At 42.4% G+C, this 16,208-nt stretch overlaps 1 long non-coding RNA gene across 1 annotated transcript in view; it reads left to right on the top strand.

Moving 5' to 3' along the window:
- LOC134935211 (uncharacterized) overlaps positions 1-12,489 on the top strand; it is a 149,682-nt gene extending 137,193 nt beyond the window's left edge. Inside the window, exon 3 of the long non-coding RNA XR_010179987.1 lies at positions 12,352-12,489. This is a non-coding gene — a long non-coding RNA (uncharacterized LOC134935211). The remainder of the gene's footprint in view (positions 1-12,351) is intronic.
- The last annotated feature ends 3,719 nt before the right edge of the window (positions 12,490-16,208 follow it).

Genomic DNA, 16,208 nt, shown 5'->3' with positions numbered 1-16,208 from the left:
AGAAACACTCTGTCCAATTCTGCGTTGAGTTTCAGACCCAAAAATTCCATCTGTCAGCTAGAAATCAACCTGATTTCTTCCAATTGATAATCCAGCTATGGTACTGTAGCACTTCCATTGCTCTTAGGAGAACCTCTTCTGACTCTGCTTTGAATAATAAATCATCTAAGTATGGAAACATCTTTATTCCTTTCTTCTTAGAACACTTAACATACTGTGGCTGCCATGGCCTGTGTAAATACACGAGGGACCATTGCTGGACCAAAAGGCAATGAACTGGAAATGATTTTCCCTGACTGCAAACTTTAACAAACTCTGATGACCCCCTCCTCCCCAAAAATGGGTATATGGAGATAGATGACCTTGATGTCAATGCTTGCCAACACCTCTTTCACTCCCATTCCGTTGATGACTAACTTTACAAATTCCATGCCAAATTTTTCTATCTTTAACGTTAAATTTAATTTCTTTAAGTTTAAGATTAGTCTATGACTTCTAGCTGGTCCTTTTGGTTTCTGAACCAGAAAGAGATTGGAATAAAATACCATCTTTCTTTGGTAATTGTGCACAGGAATGATTACTATTGACTTCAACAAAACCTTTAAGGCCTTATTTAAATCTATATACTTGTGTTCTCTATGTTGGACTCGAGATGCTAATAACATAACCTCTTTCTATAATGTCTGTTACCCACTGATCTCTGAATGACAGTAAATGGGCATCTACCCAAAAAATAACTTGGTGTTTGCCCCTCCATCAAACAGATTTGTGCTAGGTCTGCTATTCTTGGTCTTTTCTGATGAACATAGATAAATCTTTGCCACAAAGCCTCTGGCTGAGGAAAAGTGAAAAAGTGACCCTTTCCTCAAAAGTACTGGGTAGTTTGACTTTTAAATGATGGACAGAAAAATGTATTCTTTGTTTTAAAAGATTTCTTCAAAAGGCAAAAAGAAACGCTTTCTCCCCCTATGGCCTCAGAAATCCTTTTAGCTAATTCAGGACAAAATAAAAAATGTAACATCAATTGACAAATTCTCCAAGAATCTCATTTTTTTTCTGTATCTGCATCCCATGCTTTTAACCATAATGCTTGTCTGGCAACCACTGCTAGATCTGATATCTTGGATTGTACAAACAGAGGTATCTAAGGCAGCCTCACCTAAGTACTCTGATCCTACTCTAAATTGCACAACTCTGGATAACATGGACCTAGGAGTTTCTCGCCCACGGTCGTCCTTCACTGTTTCTGGCGACACATACTCTGCTGTCTTCCACTGATGCCTGCATTCTCTTGCTGCATGTTGTGCTAGCATTCCACGTGCCTCGGTTCCCACTGGCTCCGGGACATGGGCACCGCCATGTTCAGTAAGTCAGCTGACTACTGTGCCACCAATAGTAACCCTCTTCCTCATGTCCCAGCTAATCAGCATACTGCTAAGGGTATAAAGGGATCAGATGTACGTAGCACTAACAAATGGCCAGAATAATATCTCTCTACACCCTGTGTGTGAGGAGAAATCCTGTGCTCCTAAGTGTAATCTCTATGCTGGGTTCTCTGAGTTTTCATCTTCAGCCTGCAGCTGCACTTGTTCCACCTTAGTGTCCTGACCAACATCTGCTGTTTCAGCAGCATCCAGAGCCACTGGCACCAGCCCGGAGTCCATGCTAAGAAGCACTGGTACCAGCCTTATGTCCAGCTAGGATTTGCTGCTCCAGAAATGTTCAGGATCACTGTACCAGCCCGGTGTCCAGTTAAGATTGGCTGTTCCATCAACATCTAGGACCACTGGTACTAGCCCAGAGTCCAGCCTAAGACTGCCAGTACCAGTCCGGTGTTCAGCCTAAACCATACAGCTTCCACTGCATTCAGAACCACTGATTCCAGCCCAGTGTTTAGTCTAACCTCATAGCCTTCGCTGAATCTAGAACCTTCGTCTCCAGCCCAATATCTACGTTATTGGTTCTAGCCTGATTTCCAGTACCATCCAAGTTCCTGTTAAGTCATCTAGCCCTTGGTGAAAACCACTGGCATGTTAGACTCTGCGCCTCTGCTCTGGGTTTACTCCGGTTCTCTGGTACTAGTCAGTCACCTTGTTACACATACAGTATGCAAAGGAACTTTATTAATCTGCCCAGTCTTCTCCATTCAGCTTCAACTTCAGCTCCATGGCCCAATACCAAGCAGGGAACACAAGTTAACCAAGTTTCAATTGTTACACTATTATTATATCAATCCATTTTTCCACAGCTTTTGCTACCCAAGCACAAGCCAAACTAGGCCTAAGTGGAGCACCTGCTGCCATATAAATGAACTTGAGAGTACTCTTACATTTAAGAGCTGCGTGGTCTTTAAGAGGCACCATCTGGAATTGGGAGGGCCATAGCTTTTACCAATCTTGCTACAGAAAAATCTACCTTAAGAGACTGTTCTCCATCCATATCATTGTCAGGGATAGAATACACAAAATGAAACCTCCGTGGAATCCTTCTCAGGATTTTCCCATGGTTCAGCAATAATTTGACACTTTCATGCTGATGTAGGTACAGTACACACACAGATTATTTCTTTCACTTTTTGGACCTGAAATAAATCAGTAAGCACATGCAGGCAATTGTAATTGGGTGCGTGTTCTTTAAAAGTTTGAGTTTTTTTAGAACTCTCAAAGTCAGGGCCAGCCCCAAGCATACACGAGGTAGAGCGTAGATGTTGAGGTCGCTGCCACAGATACCGCGCCACCTGCAGCTACCCCTCTTGTCTTCTATATTCAGGTGACAATTGTAAGAAGGGGGTCCCTGTTGCTAGATAGCCACCAGCATACGAGCAGGTCCCATCGTGCACGCGGAGGGGGGGCTGTTCTAGAAAGCAGCAGTTGGAGGCCCCGCCCACTGACCACAACTCCCTACCCCTGTGAAATAGGCTTCATTTGCTTTCCTGTGCTGTAAAGAGTTGGTGCTGTGTGCTGACACTGAGCAGCCAGCCCAGCTGGGTGATGATGACTAATGATCCTCATGAGTCCTGTCCTGCTGCAGTGGCTGGGTGAGTTTTTGATACAGTCAGTTATGTTTGGTGCCATAGGTGTATATACTGTATGTTTATTGGGGGGGATGTATACAGCAAAAGATTTTTATATATGTTGGGAAATTTGCTTGTATAGGAGGGTGTATATGTGAATATTTGGGTGTTATTTATAGGAGGCAGGGTGTATATTATACAGGAGGCTGTTTTTATGTATATATGGGAGGGTTACAGTATGTGTATACGTGGCTCTACTGTGGTGTAACATGTATAAAGGGTTCTACCATGGCATTATGGGTAAAAGGGGCCCTGCTGTGGTGTAGTGTGTATAATTAGCTCTACTGTGGTGTAACGTGTATATGGGGCTCTACTGGGTGGTGTAACGTGTATAGGTGGTACTACTGAGAGGTGTAATGTGAATAGCAGATAGTACTGTGTGGTGTAATGTGAATAACAGACACTACTGTGCTGTCTAATGTGAATAGCGGACACGACTCTGTGGTGTATTGTGAGTTGGTACTATTCTGTGGCCATGCAGCTTCCCCATGAAGCCACACCCCTATATATTCCACTAAGGGGTGGCAAAATATATATTCACATACCAATAAAATGAGGCTCGGACCAGCCCTGTGCGCACAGTGTAATAGGATGCAGGAACATGTAAACTTGCATGTTTCCTTCAATCAAGCAACTTGCAATATCAAAACTTGCATCCAGATGTTTTACCATTGCATACATGAAACTTGGTCAATGTAATAGGGTGCAAGTAGCATAGCATAACTGGGGCAAATGCAGGATTTGTAAGGAAGGGGGTTTCCTCAGAAGCAACATCAAATCACATCTTTAGGACTTTCTATACCTCACTTGCTGTATGTTATGATTTAGACTTCAGGTGCTATTAATATAATTTTATATATAGTAATAAAATATTTACATTTTTATTGCAATCAAGTAGCCTGCAGTAATTTAATATATACATCATTTTTATATTATTATTTACTGTTTACATTGATATAATGTTTTCAATTAGTTCTGTTCTCATTTGTTTTTCCTGGTGCTATTAATGTTGTTAATTTGGCTAGAAAAAGACAAAGTAGTATCACTGTGCTAAATTATAGTCTAGTGCTTATATATATATATATATATATATATATATATATATAGGAGAAAGTCAATTGACCGCCGGTTGGGATCCCAGCGCTCAGGGTACCGACGTTGGAATCCTGACACCAGCTGAAGTAAAGGCTGTCGGAGCCCCGACCGCCGGCCAGTACCCCCATTTGGGTGGTGGTCCATGCCACCACCCTAGGGAAAATAGAACCCTGTGGCACAGGAAAGCGCAGTGATCCTGACTGCTGGGATCTCATACTGATCATATATATATATATATATATATAAATATATATACGACATCGGATAGGCACTCACCCTTCCCTGTAAATGGAGCCCCGGTGCCTTCTGGAAACTGTTATACATACAGCATATCCTAGCATGCAGTGGTACTCAGAGACAAACTCATGGATATTCAAAACAAGCGGGAATCCATTCTAGAGCAAAAAAGACCATCCAACGTTTCGGGGTGCTAACACCCCTTTGTCAAGGTGAACAAGTAAGTCACTTCTTACTTGTTCACCTTGACAAAGGGGTGTTAGCACCCCGAAACGTTGGATGGTCTTTTTTGCACTAGAATGGATTAAATACCGCTTGTTTTGAATATCCATGAGTTTGTCTCTGAGTGCCACTGCATGCTAGGATATGCTGTATATATATATAAATATATATATATATATATATAGCACCTACTTTGCTTCACCGCTTATTTGCCTCCCAAGTGCCGCCGTTCATTCTCTGCATTGTATAGATGGACCTCAGAGTCTGGTGGGATGGCACCTGAGCATATAACTAGCAAGTTGTATCCCCAAGAGTGCCAGACGTGGAATATGAATATTATCCGTGAATGCCCTGCAGCAGCAGAGTGTTCAGGGGGTCAAGGCACCTTCTGACAGCATTATTTCTTGTGACTTTCCAGGACGCTTCCAGTTTTTATTTATCACAATTCTTACTATTATTGCACAGTGTGTTTACACCAATTTGCACAGGAGCTTGTACTAGGCACTTTTTTCTGGTAAAAAGCAACCAGTTTGACTGAGCACCACCATCCCAATACTAGTGTGGGATAGTACACACAGGAGCCACGGCCGAAGGAGGTGAGGACCCTGAGGATTTGGCCACATATTTCATGCAATGTGACAATTTTGAAATATTGAGCTTTTCAGATGCTGAAGCAGAGAACATACTATATACTGAATCAGCTTTCAGAACCTGTGATACGACACCTAATGAGGATCTATATAGGGATGTCTTCAAATTAAAAAAGAGAGAGATAGACTTCTTGTTTCACAGAAAAACTTTGTCCGATTACTATCGGGCAAAACAGATCCCTCGCGGATTTCGCATCCACAGCATGCCAACTATAGGAAGACATGATGTCACGTTCTACAAACGCTGGATCTCAGTGCTTAATAAATGCTCAATGGACTTAATTCTTCTAGTCATAGAAGAGTCCAAGAAGGAACTGAGCAGCACCAAAGAGAGCATTAATAAATTTGAATCACAGCATGGAATGAGCCTAATGACAGATACTACTACTCAGATGTGCGGCTGGCACTTTTCGTGTTTTGGTTTTGGGTCTAATTCCACTTTTGTGTTTTGGTTTTGGCTTGGTTTTGCCAAAAGCACCCTTTCGTGTTTTGGTTTTAGTTTTGGTTTTGGGTCTGGATGATTTTTATAAAAACATAAAAACAGCTAAAATCACAGAATTTGGGGGTAATTTTGCTCCTATGGTATTATTAACCTCAATAACAATCATTTCCACTCATGTTCAGTCTATTATGAACACCTCACAATATTGTTTTTAGGCCAAAAGGTTGCACCGAGGTTGCTGGATGACTAAGCTAAGCGACGCAAGTGGTCAACACAAACACCTGGCCCATCTAGGAGTGGCACTGCAGTGTCAGACAGGAGGGGAGATACAAAAAAAGGCCCCAAACAGCACATCATGCAAAGAACAAAAAGAATTGCAATGAGGTAGTTGTATGACTAAGCCAAGCGACACAAACAATTGGCCCATCTAGGTGTGGCACTGCAGTGGAAGACAGGAGGGCAGATATAAAAAAAGGCCCCTAACAGCACATGATGCAACGAAGAAAAAAAGGTGCACTGAGGTTGCTATATGACCAAGCTAAGCGACACAAGCACCTGGCCCATCTAGTAGTGTCACGCAGTGGCTGAATGTCGAGAGTGTGCCACAATTGTTCGGTCCACTGACAGCATCTCCAGCACACTCCAGTCACTTTAAAAAAAATCTGCAATTGGTGGACTTATACGGCACTACCCCAGGACTAATACAGCAGTACCCCTGGACTCATACGGCAGTGTCACACAGGATGGCACTTTTCAAAAACTAGGCCCCAAACAGGACCTCATGCAAAGATGTCGAAGAGGTGCAATGAGGTAGCTGTATGACTAAGCCAAGCGACACAAACAATTCCAACTGGAATTATACATCCAAATAACTGTAATTATACGTCCAAATCACTGGAATTAATTGGCAAGATCACTGTAATTATACATCCAAATCACTGGAATTAATTGGCAAAATCACTGTAATTATACGTCCAAATCACTGGAATTAATTGGCAAGAGCTCTGTAATTATATGTCCAAATCACTGGAATTAATTGGCAAGAGCTCTGTAATTATATGTCCAAATCACTGGAATTAATTGGCAAAATCACTGTAATTATACGTCCAAATCACTGGAATGAATTGGCAAGATCACTGTAAATTATAATTATACGTCCAAATCACTGTAATTAATTGGCAAAATTACTGTAATTATACGTCCAAATCACTGGAATTAATTGGCAAGATCACTGTAATTAATAAGTATACGTCCAAATCACTGGAATTAATTGGCAAAATCTCAGTATCGCCTGCCTAGTGAAGTTGAATTTACATGGGATTTGTTACCGGGGACACAATACCTCCATCAATTGTCTAAATACTACTGCACTAATGGTGGGTACCGGACGCACGTCTAACACCAACATAAGTGTCAAGGTCTCAGTTATGAGGGCTTCCATCGTCATGTGACGCTGAACCACTAGTCATGAACATAGGTCAGGGCCTCAGCCGTTCCTTGCCACTCCGTGTCGTAAATGGCATATTGGCAAGTTTACGTTTCTCCTCAGACCATTTAAATGTCTTTTTTTGGGTCTTTTTACTGAACTTTGGCTTTTTGGATTTTACATGCCCACTACTATCACAATGGGCATCGGCCTTGGCAGACGACGTTGATGGCATTTCATCGTCTATGTCATGGATAGTGGCTGCAGCTTCAGCACTAGGAGGAAGTGGTACTTCATCGTTCCCTATTTTATCCTCCAAATGTTTGTTCTCTATTATTTTTCTGGAGTTATATAACACAATATGCGGCACAATAGAGCGTACCGCTACACCTCACAGGGCAAACCCTGTAAAAATTATTTGGATTAAATATTAATAACCCCTTTATTTGGAGTAAATAATATACAGCACAGGACAGCACCACTTAACTTATATGGCAGCACCACTGGACTGGATTTATACGGAATTATATAGAATTATAAGGCGGGATAACTGGAATTATACAGCAATATCACAGGAATTATACGCCAGTATCACAGGAATTATACACCAGTATTCCGAGAATTATACGGCAATGTCACAGGAATTATATGGCAGTATGCCGAGAATTATACGGCAATGTCACAGGAATTATACGCCAGTATCACGGGAATTATACGCCAGTATTCGGAGAGTTATACGGCAATGTCACAGGAATTATATGCCAGTATGCCGAGAATTATACGGCAATGTCATAGGAATTATACGCCAGTATTCCGAGAATTATACGGCAATGTCACAGGAATTATATGGCAATATCATACGAATTATACACCAGTATTCCGAGAATTATACGGCAATGTCAAAGGAATTAAACGCCAGTATTCCGAGAATTATACGGCAATGTCACAGGAATTATACGCCAGTATCACGGGAATTATACAGCAATATCCTGGGAAAATTAAGCCAGTATAACGGGAATTATACGGCAGTAACACTGGATATATGGCAGCAGAGGACACCACCACTGTGACTGGTCACTGGACTGATGCTGCACAAGAAACTTCCCCTGGTCTAATGCAGGACAACACAGCACCACTGAAAGGGATTTATACAGCTACACTGGATATATGGCAGCAGAGGACACCACCACTGTGACTGGTCACTGGACTGATGCTGCACAAGAGAGACACTACCCCTGGTCTGATGCAAGACAACACAGCAAAACTGCAAGAGACTTATAAAGCAGCCAGCAGCACTGGGGACATATAGCAGCAGGGGACACCTACACTGACTGGCTGGACTGATGCAGCACAATACACTGACTACACTGGACTGGACTGAGCAGCACAAGACTCGCCACCCCACTTTCCCGCCCCCACACAGACATTGAGGACGGAGACACATCCTACACACTACACTCTCTGAGACTGGAGTAAAAATGGCCGCAACGTGCGGCTCCTTATAGGGAATCCAAATCCTGCGACAATCCGACAGCGGGATGATGACGTTTTGCCTTGTTCGGGTTTCTGAGTCTGGCGGGAAAACCCAAGTCTGACTCGGAACCGGGCTCAGAGCGTGAAGTTCGGTAAGGTTCGGTTCTCTGAGAACCGAACCCGCTCATCTCTACTACTAAGTGGATGGAAAAACTCGCAATACAACTTGAATAATATCAAAGAGAATTGATCCGATATAAAAAACAGAAACTTGCCCGCGTCCAGCAAGATTATGCACAACATAGGGTGTATACTTGGCTAGGTACCAAAACACAGCCATAACAACAGGGATCTAGAGGACCAGCATTTCTCAAGCACGTCTGCTAGTGAAAACGATGAACCACAGACTGATTGTGGAGTAGAAAGGTAACAGTAGGGCCCTTTAGGGCTATGCACCCGAGCCGATATCAGTGGCAGAAAACCAAGCCCATGAGGAAGGGCGGGCAGAAGAGGTGGAGGGAGAGGAGCCACAGCAGACAGGAAACCTCCGAAAGGAACTCACAATTGATTTTCAACTTGTCATCGTGTCTACTCTCCACAGATATGATCGGGGTTTTAAGTAAGGGACTATCCTATGTACCAACAGATACCCCTGATGAGATACAGTGGAAGATAAACAATTACTGACTGCAGCGGAACCTGAAACTTAAGGAATTCTTCTGTAAAAATCCAAATGTAGCAACAACACAAACAGATTCGGCATCACCTGATGCATTAAGAAAAATTAAACCGAAGTCACAATTTGACCCGATATCTACAAATCCTTCAATTAAAACATTCCACTGAATGCTGGAATCCTCTATTGGAGATGTCGGTAAAAAATTCCAATTTATCAAAAGGAGAACATCTGGCGTTGAATGAATTGAGAAAGAGAGATGGCATTGTTATATAGGGAGCGGATAAAGGAGGAGCTATTATCGTCATGGACATGGACAAATATAAAGCGGAATGCTCCAGACTTCTCAGTAACGCCTCCACTTATACTTGTCTATCCCTGGACCCTGCATCCAAGTTCCACAAAGAACTGGAAGTGCTGCTATCCGGAGCCCTCAAAGAGGGCATTATCTCGGCAGCGGTACACAAAGCACTGTCCAGATTGCACCCAGTGGTGCCTTTGTTCTATGTGATATCTACGATCCACAAAGTTGATCATTTCTGCCAGGGGCTCATTGTGTGAGCCGATATCTGTTTATTTGGATTCATTTCTGCAGCCCTGCATACAGGCCACTCAGACACACCTGAAAGACACATCAGCATTGTTGAGGAAGTTGGATGTGTTAAAAACAGTTCCTGCTTCAACGACACTGGCCACCTTAGATGTCTCTAGCCGTTACACCTGTATTCCTCATGACAGGGGGATACAGGCAGTAAAGATTCTTATCACCAATAACCCGCTATATGTAGGGCCAGAAATTATTTTTTTTCTCACGCTACTCAAATTTACGTTAACCCATAATTATTTTGTATATGATAACTAATTTTACCTACCGCTAACAGGGTGCTCGATGGGGTCATGTGTGGCCCCGTCATTCGCAAATTCTTTCATGTGGGAGACAGAGAAAGATTTATTCCTCACTCAACCAGCTATTGTACAACACCTGACCCTATACACGAGATATATTGATGACTTACTGGTAGTATGGTCAGGACCAAGACAGGTATTGGAAGATACCATCACTACACATAATGCCTCCCCTAGTGCCATCAAATTAACCATGACAATGGATGAACACCAGGTAAACTTTTTGAATGTACAGATCTCGATAGTGGACAGGGCCATTTGCTCCTCATTATACACTAAAGAGACAGATCGTAACACAATCCTTAGGTTTGACAGCTTCCACCCTAAAGCCACTGTGTATGGCCTACCGTTCCCTCAGATGATAAGGGTGTGCAGAATTAATAGTGACCCGAGAATCCGATATCAACAACTTAACAGTATGACACTCAAGTTCAGGAATAGGGGTTATCCGATTGAGCTTTTACAACAAGCTCACAGTAAAACCCTGAGCAAGTCTAGACACCAACTATTGGAGGACAAAGAGAGGAAACAATGGGGGAATATATTCCCTTGGGTAAACCAATACAACACGACAAGTATACACACCAGTAAGAGAGCAAAAGAACTATGGCCCATTATACAGACATACCCTGATCTGTGGATGTTTAAGAATACCAGATTAATGCCCAGTTACACACGGAGCAGGCATATCAAGAGCTTAGTGGTAAAACATGTGTCAAAAAGGGCTTCTGAACCCACACATTTTCTTAAACAGAGAAAGGGCTGTTACAAATGTGGATGCACTACATGTATTTTTTTGATACCTGGAGATTCATTCCAACATCCGTATACATGGAAAAAGATTAACATCCAAGTAACGGTTAGCTGCAATTACAAATTCGTAGTGTATTTACTTAAATGCCCTTGTGGCCAGCACTACATAGGGAAAAAAGAGTGAAGCTTCAAAGTGAGGATGACGCAACACAGGTTGGCTATTAGAACTGCCCTAAAGACAGGCACAGCTTGGCCACATTGCGCTATTGGATTATAGACCAAGCACCTTTCTCAATGAGGGGTGGTGATAGAGATAAACATCTGCAACAACTCGAGACAATATGGATTCTAACATTAGACACATTGAGCCCCAAGGGTCTCAATGAATCTTTAGGGATGAGTAATTTCATTTGAATACTGAGCAACACGTGAGGGGGCCATAAGAAACAGGTCCGTCACTGGATATAGTATAGGTCCAATATGGGGATGGAGAGTAATCCATATTGATAGGACTGCATCATTCATAAAGTAGATTAAATTCCACTTATGTAGTATGAATGCCTGTGAGATAAAAGTAAAGCGTTCATATATAAAGTTCTGGCACATAATATGCGGAATATGGTGGTCATTCCGAGTTGTTCGCTCGGTAATTTTCTTCACATCGCAGAGATTTTCCGCTAACTGCGCATGCGCAATGTTCGCACTGCGACAAGTAAGTTTTTTCTTCGTTCTGGTGTTCGTAATGTGATTGACAGGAAGTGCATGTTTCTGGGCGGAAACAGGCCGTTTTATGGGAGTGTTTGAAAAAACGCTACCGTTTCTGGGAAAAATGCGGGAGTGGCTGGAGAAACGGAGGAGTGTCTGGGCGAACGCTGGGTGTGTTTGTGACGTCAAACCAGGAACGACAAGCACTGAACTGATCGCACTGGAAGAGTAAGTCTCGAGCTACTCAGAAACTGCACAGAGAAGTCTTTTCGCAATATTGCGAATCTTTCGTTCGCAATTTTGCTAAGCTAAGATTCACTCCCAGTAGGCAGCGGCTTAGCGTGTGCAAAGCTGCTAAAAGCAGCTTGCGAGCGAACAACTCGGAATGAGGGCCTATGATGCACATATTTGTTGCATCAATCTCATGAATTTAGTTAGAGAGATGGTGGACTTATTATTATTTTTATTAAGGGTGATCTAATATTTATAAAGATTATAGCACCGCAAGCTGACACTGTGTATATATACTGTTTTTAATCACAGTTTTTAGATTTAGAATATTTATCAAGTATTGCTATGATGTACCACATATATGCTTTGTTTTCACATGTATTTCAGGAATTTTGCTATTGCCTGTCTTAAAAGCACTTGATAAATGTTTTATTGTTTATATGTGATGTGGTTTGTTGACAGTGGAATCCTGGCAACAGTCCCCCACGCCCCCGTGTGACGGACTAGAGAGCGGGCATCCGGTAATCTGACTGAGTCCGGTGCCGGAAGTCTGGACCCCGGAAGCTCAGCGGTGGCGCGGAGAGGACGGTTGGAGGCACGCTGGGTAAAGTATTTAAGTTTTATTTGTTACACTGTTCACTTTTGTGTGTCCAGATGACGGGGCTACGTACCCCGAAACGTAGATAAAGCACCTAATTTGGTTCACCACTTATTTGCCTCCTGAGTGCTGCCATTTATTTTCTCTCTCTCTCTCTCTCTCTCTCTCTCTCTCTCTCTCTCTCTCTCATATATATATATATATATATATATATTATCACTCACTTTTCCCAGGTAATACAAATAAAAATACCAGCACTCACTTTTGGAGATGAAAAACAATTATTTAATCTTCATAAAGATTCCATTGCATAAACACCGACAGCTGCAACCCGACAGCTGTTGCAACCAGCACAGAGTGGTTTTCTTCAGCCCCTGAAGAAATATTATAAACACACACACACACACACACACACACACACACACACACACACACACACACATATATACACACACATTTATAGAACACTGCAAGAAAATGGATTTGACTAGTTGGTTTTAATTGATCACCAGGTGAGGAGCCACCCAGTGACCTGTGGTTCCATTTCAGCATCCTTGCATATCACCAATCTGTGGTTCCTGTGTGTCACTAGTGTGCTTAATCTCCTGCAAAACCTAAGAGTGCAAATAACATCAAGCCTCCCCCATTTCTGTACATCTCAACTCATACCCGGGGCCCCAAGCCGGATCTAAAGAATTCCAGAATCGTGACAGTTGTTGTTGCTGAAAAAAACATAGTACAAATGGAATTAAATGGACTCATTCTAAAATATGAGGGCTAGTTAGACAATTGACCTCTTTTGAACTCAGATTACGCCAAAAGAGTATTGCTCAACGAGTACATCAGACACTTGGAATCAAATACAGAAGCTATTAATTTTTATGACACAGCAGATATTTAGAGAAGACAATAATAACAAAAGAAGCAACTTGAATTAAATAATAATTAGTGTGCAGCAACACATTATGTATTATTATTTTAATTATTATGCATAAAGGTAGAAATAAACATGGGCTAGGATTGCTCTGTAACATATACATAAGGTGAATCAATGTTCTAAACTACCTGTTTAGAATCTTTCTATGTCATCTTTTGGCTATATGCATGCATCTTGTGCAATTTACTTTCATGACTTCACATGCATACAGATGAGGTACAGTATAATAAATTGTTAGGTAAAGCAAAGCAGAAGTACTAATAATGTGTGGGGATTTTGGTAGAAAAATTAATGAAGCATTTTTTGCCTCTCTAAGCAACTGTTTACCAAGGCCCTAACTAGGTGTGTGCGGAGTGTGCTCCACACATAGCGCTGCAGGTTAGGGGCAACTGTTGGGAGCACTTGTCAATTATGGTATAACTGATTACTTTTATTTAGCTTCCCCCCTTTTTGAAGCCCAGCATATCCTGACCGCCTCTGTCTCCTACCCTCATCGCTAATACCTATTCAGCATTCATGGACTTGACTTGATAACACTTTGCTGTTCAGTCTCACTGTCCTTTATTACACTTCGGGTTGCTGATGTGCCTGTGATTGGAACTCGTTTCCTATGACTTTACAGTCGGAAACTCTATTCATTGAGCTACAGTCTATGCTCTTGCATAGAAAGCTAGAGAAAATTCCAAGCAGGAGAGTTCTAACTATTTGAAGCTTCCCTTGTACTTTGTGAAGGTGTGATCAGCGTTGCAGCTGGGCAGATCTATGTAGTGTGTTGCTGCAAGGCATTGGATGTGTGAATGCACACTGCATAGATCTGCTTGATTATGGTGCTGGTTATTTTTTTTATGGGGTACAGGTACCTTCATATAGTTCTAAATCTCATAATTTTATGCAGTATCAAGTGGTTTGATCTGTGGGGAGTTTGGCTGGGATGCAGATGGTTGTGGGTTTGAGTACTGGGTGTGGCAGTATATGGAAATGTGTTATTTAATGAGGGGCATTGTGGATGAATGGTGGCAAGCTCTCAGATTGTGTCCAAATCCATTTTCTGCAGCGGGGTACACTGGGTTCCACAAGGAATAACATCGGGGTGTAGAGTAGGATCTTGATCTGAGGCACCAACAGGCTAAAAGCTTCGACTGTTCCCAGAATGCACAGCGCCACCTCCTCTATAACCCCTCCTCTGTGCACAGGAGCTCAGTTTTGTAGTTGGTGCCTGGAGTTGGTGCAGTAGTTGGTGCAGGCAGACAACAGGCAGGGTTGCTCCAAGTAGCCCTCAGAAGAGCTTTTTAAGTGAAAATTGAAGACTTCAAGGGCTGCAGCAGAGACACTGTGAGTGTTAGATGTCAGTCAGACATCTCCTGCTGCAGCTCCATCACCTCCCCCAGCGGCGCTGTATAGTCCCGCGCCCTAGTTGCCGGGTACTTACAGCGGAGGCTCCGGTTTCAACATACAGGCACACACACCACCGCAGTCTCCAGGATCGCGTGGCCACACTCAGGGAGGAGATAACAGGGTCCCCCAGGCAGGACCCGCTGGAAATCGCAATCCGGCACGGCCGGTTGGAGGTGTGGACACTGTGGCAGTACAGGGACCCTATTAGCCCACCAGGGCAAGGGTACAGGTCGGTTTTGGCAAAAACCATTTGTTATATGGCCCACAGTACCCGGTGGTGAAGTCCAGCAAGGGGATAAGGCTTTGACCTGTAGCCCCTCCCCCAGACCCAGGGCGCCATTTAGAATAAATGTTCCCACCCTGGAGCTGCATCTCTTTCTCCCCCTCACTCCCTGTAAGCGTTTGGGCACCATTTTCACATGCTGGGCTGATACTGGGACTGCTTGGGCAAATCCTCCTCTGTAAAGCCGCCTGCTTGTCAGCGCTGTGCATTATACAGGACACTTAAGTATTCTACATGTCTGCTGACAGTGTTAGTTAAGAAAGAGTGCATTTAGTCAGGGTTATGTAGTACAAGTACCCTGTGATATACATCCAGTATTTACTGTGCATTGTTATACAGGTTGAGTATCCCTTATCCAAAATGCTTGGGACCAGAAGTATTTTGGATATTGGATTTTTCCGTATTTTGGAACAATTGAATACCATAATGAGATATCATGGTGATGGGTCTAAGCACAGAAAGCTTTTATGTTTCATATACACCTTATACACACAGCCTGAAGGTAATTTTAGCCAATATTTTTTATAACTTTGTGCATTAAACAAAGTGTGTGTACATTCACACAATTCATTTATGTTTCATATACACCTTATACACACAGCCTGAAGGTCATTTAATACAATATTTTAAATAACTTTGTGTATTAAACAAGTTTGTGTACATTGAGCCATCAGAAAACAAAGGTTTCACTATCTCACTCAAAAAATTCCGTATTTCGGAATATTTGGATATGGGATACTCAACCTGTATCTATTAATTGTATAGCTGTACTTAGTATTACTTTGTATTGCTAGTCCAGTGCAGTTTTATTGCATGTCATAATTTCTGCATTGTACATGTGACTGTGTGTGTGTGCATATATAGCTGCTGCATGACTTCCATTCCGTGTATCTCACTCAGATTGCTATCCCTATATTCTGTACCCTGAGGGGGCTAAGTGCGTCAGGGCTATTATTTAATATAGGAGTTTCACAGGATATACTTGTTGGGTATTTTTCTCTGTGTTTTCAGTCACCATATACCTCTTGAATTCTCTGTTTGTGCTAATACACTGAACAGGGGGTTCTTGATAAGGTATTAGACTGCTGATATTGTACTGTGTTGCC

This window comes from Pseudophryne corroboree, chromosome 6, assembly GCF_028390025.1.
Source record: "Pseudophryne corroboree isolate aPseCor3 chromosome 6, aPseCor3.hap2, whole genome shotgun sequence".
NCBI lineage: Eukaryota > Metazoa > Chordata > Amphibia > Anura > Myobatrachidae > Pseudophryne > Pseudophryne corroboree.
This window is presented reverse-complemented; position numbering and strand designations above follow the sequence as displayed.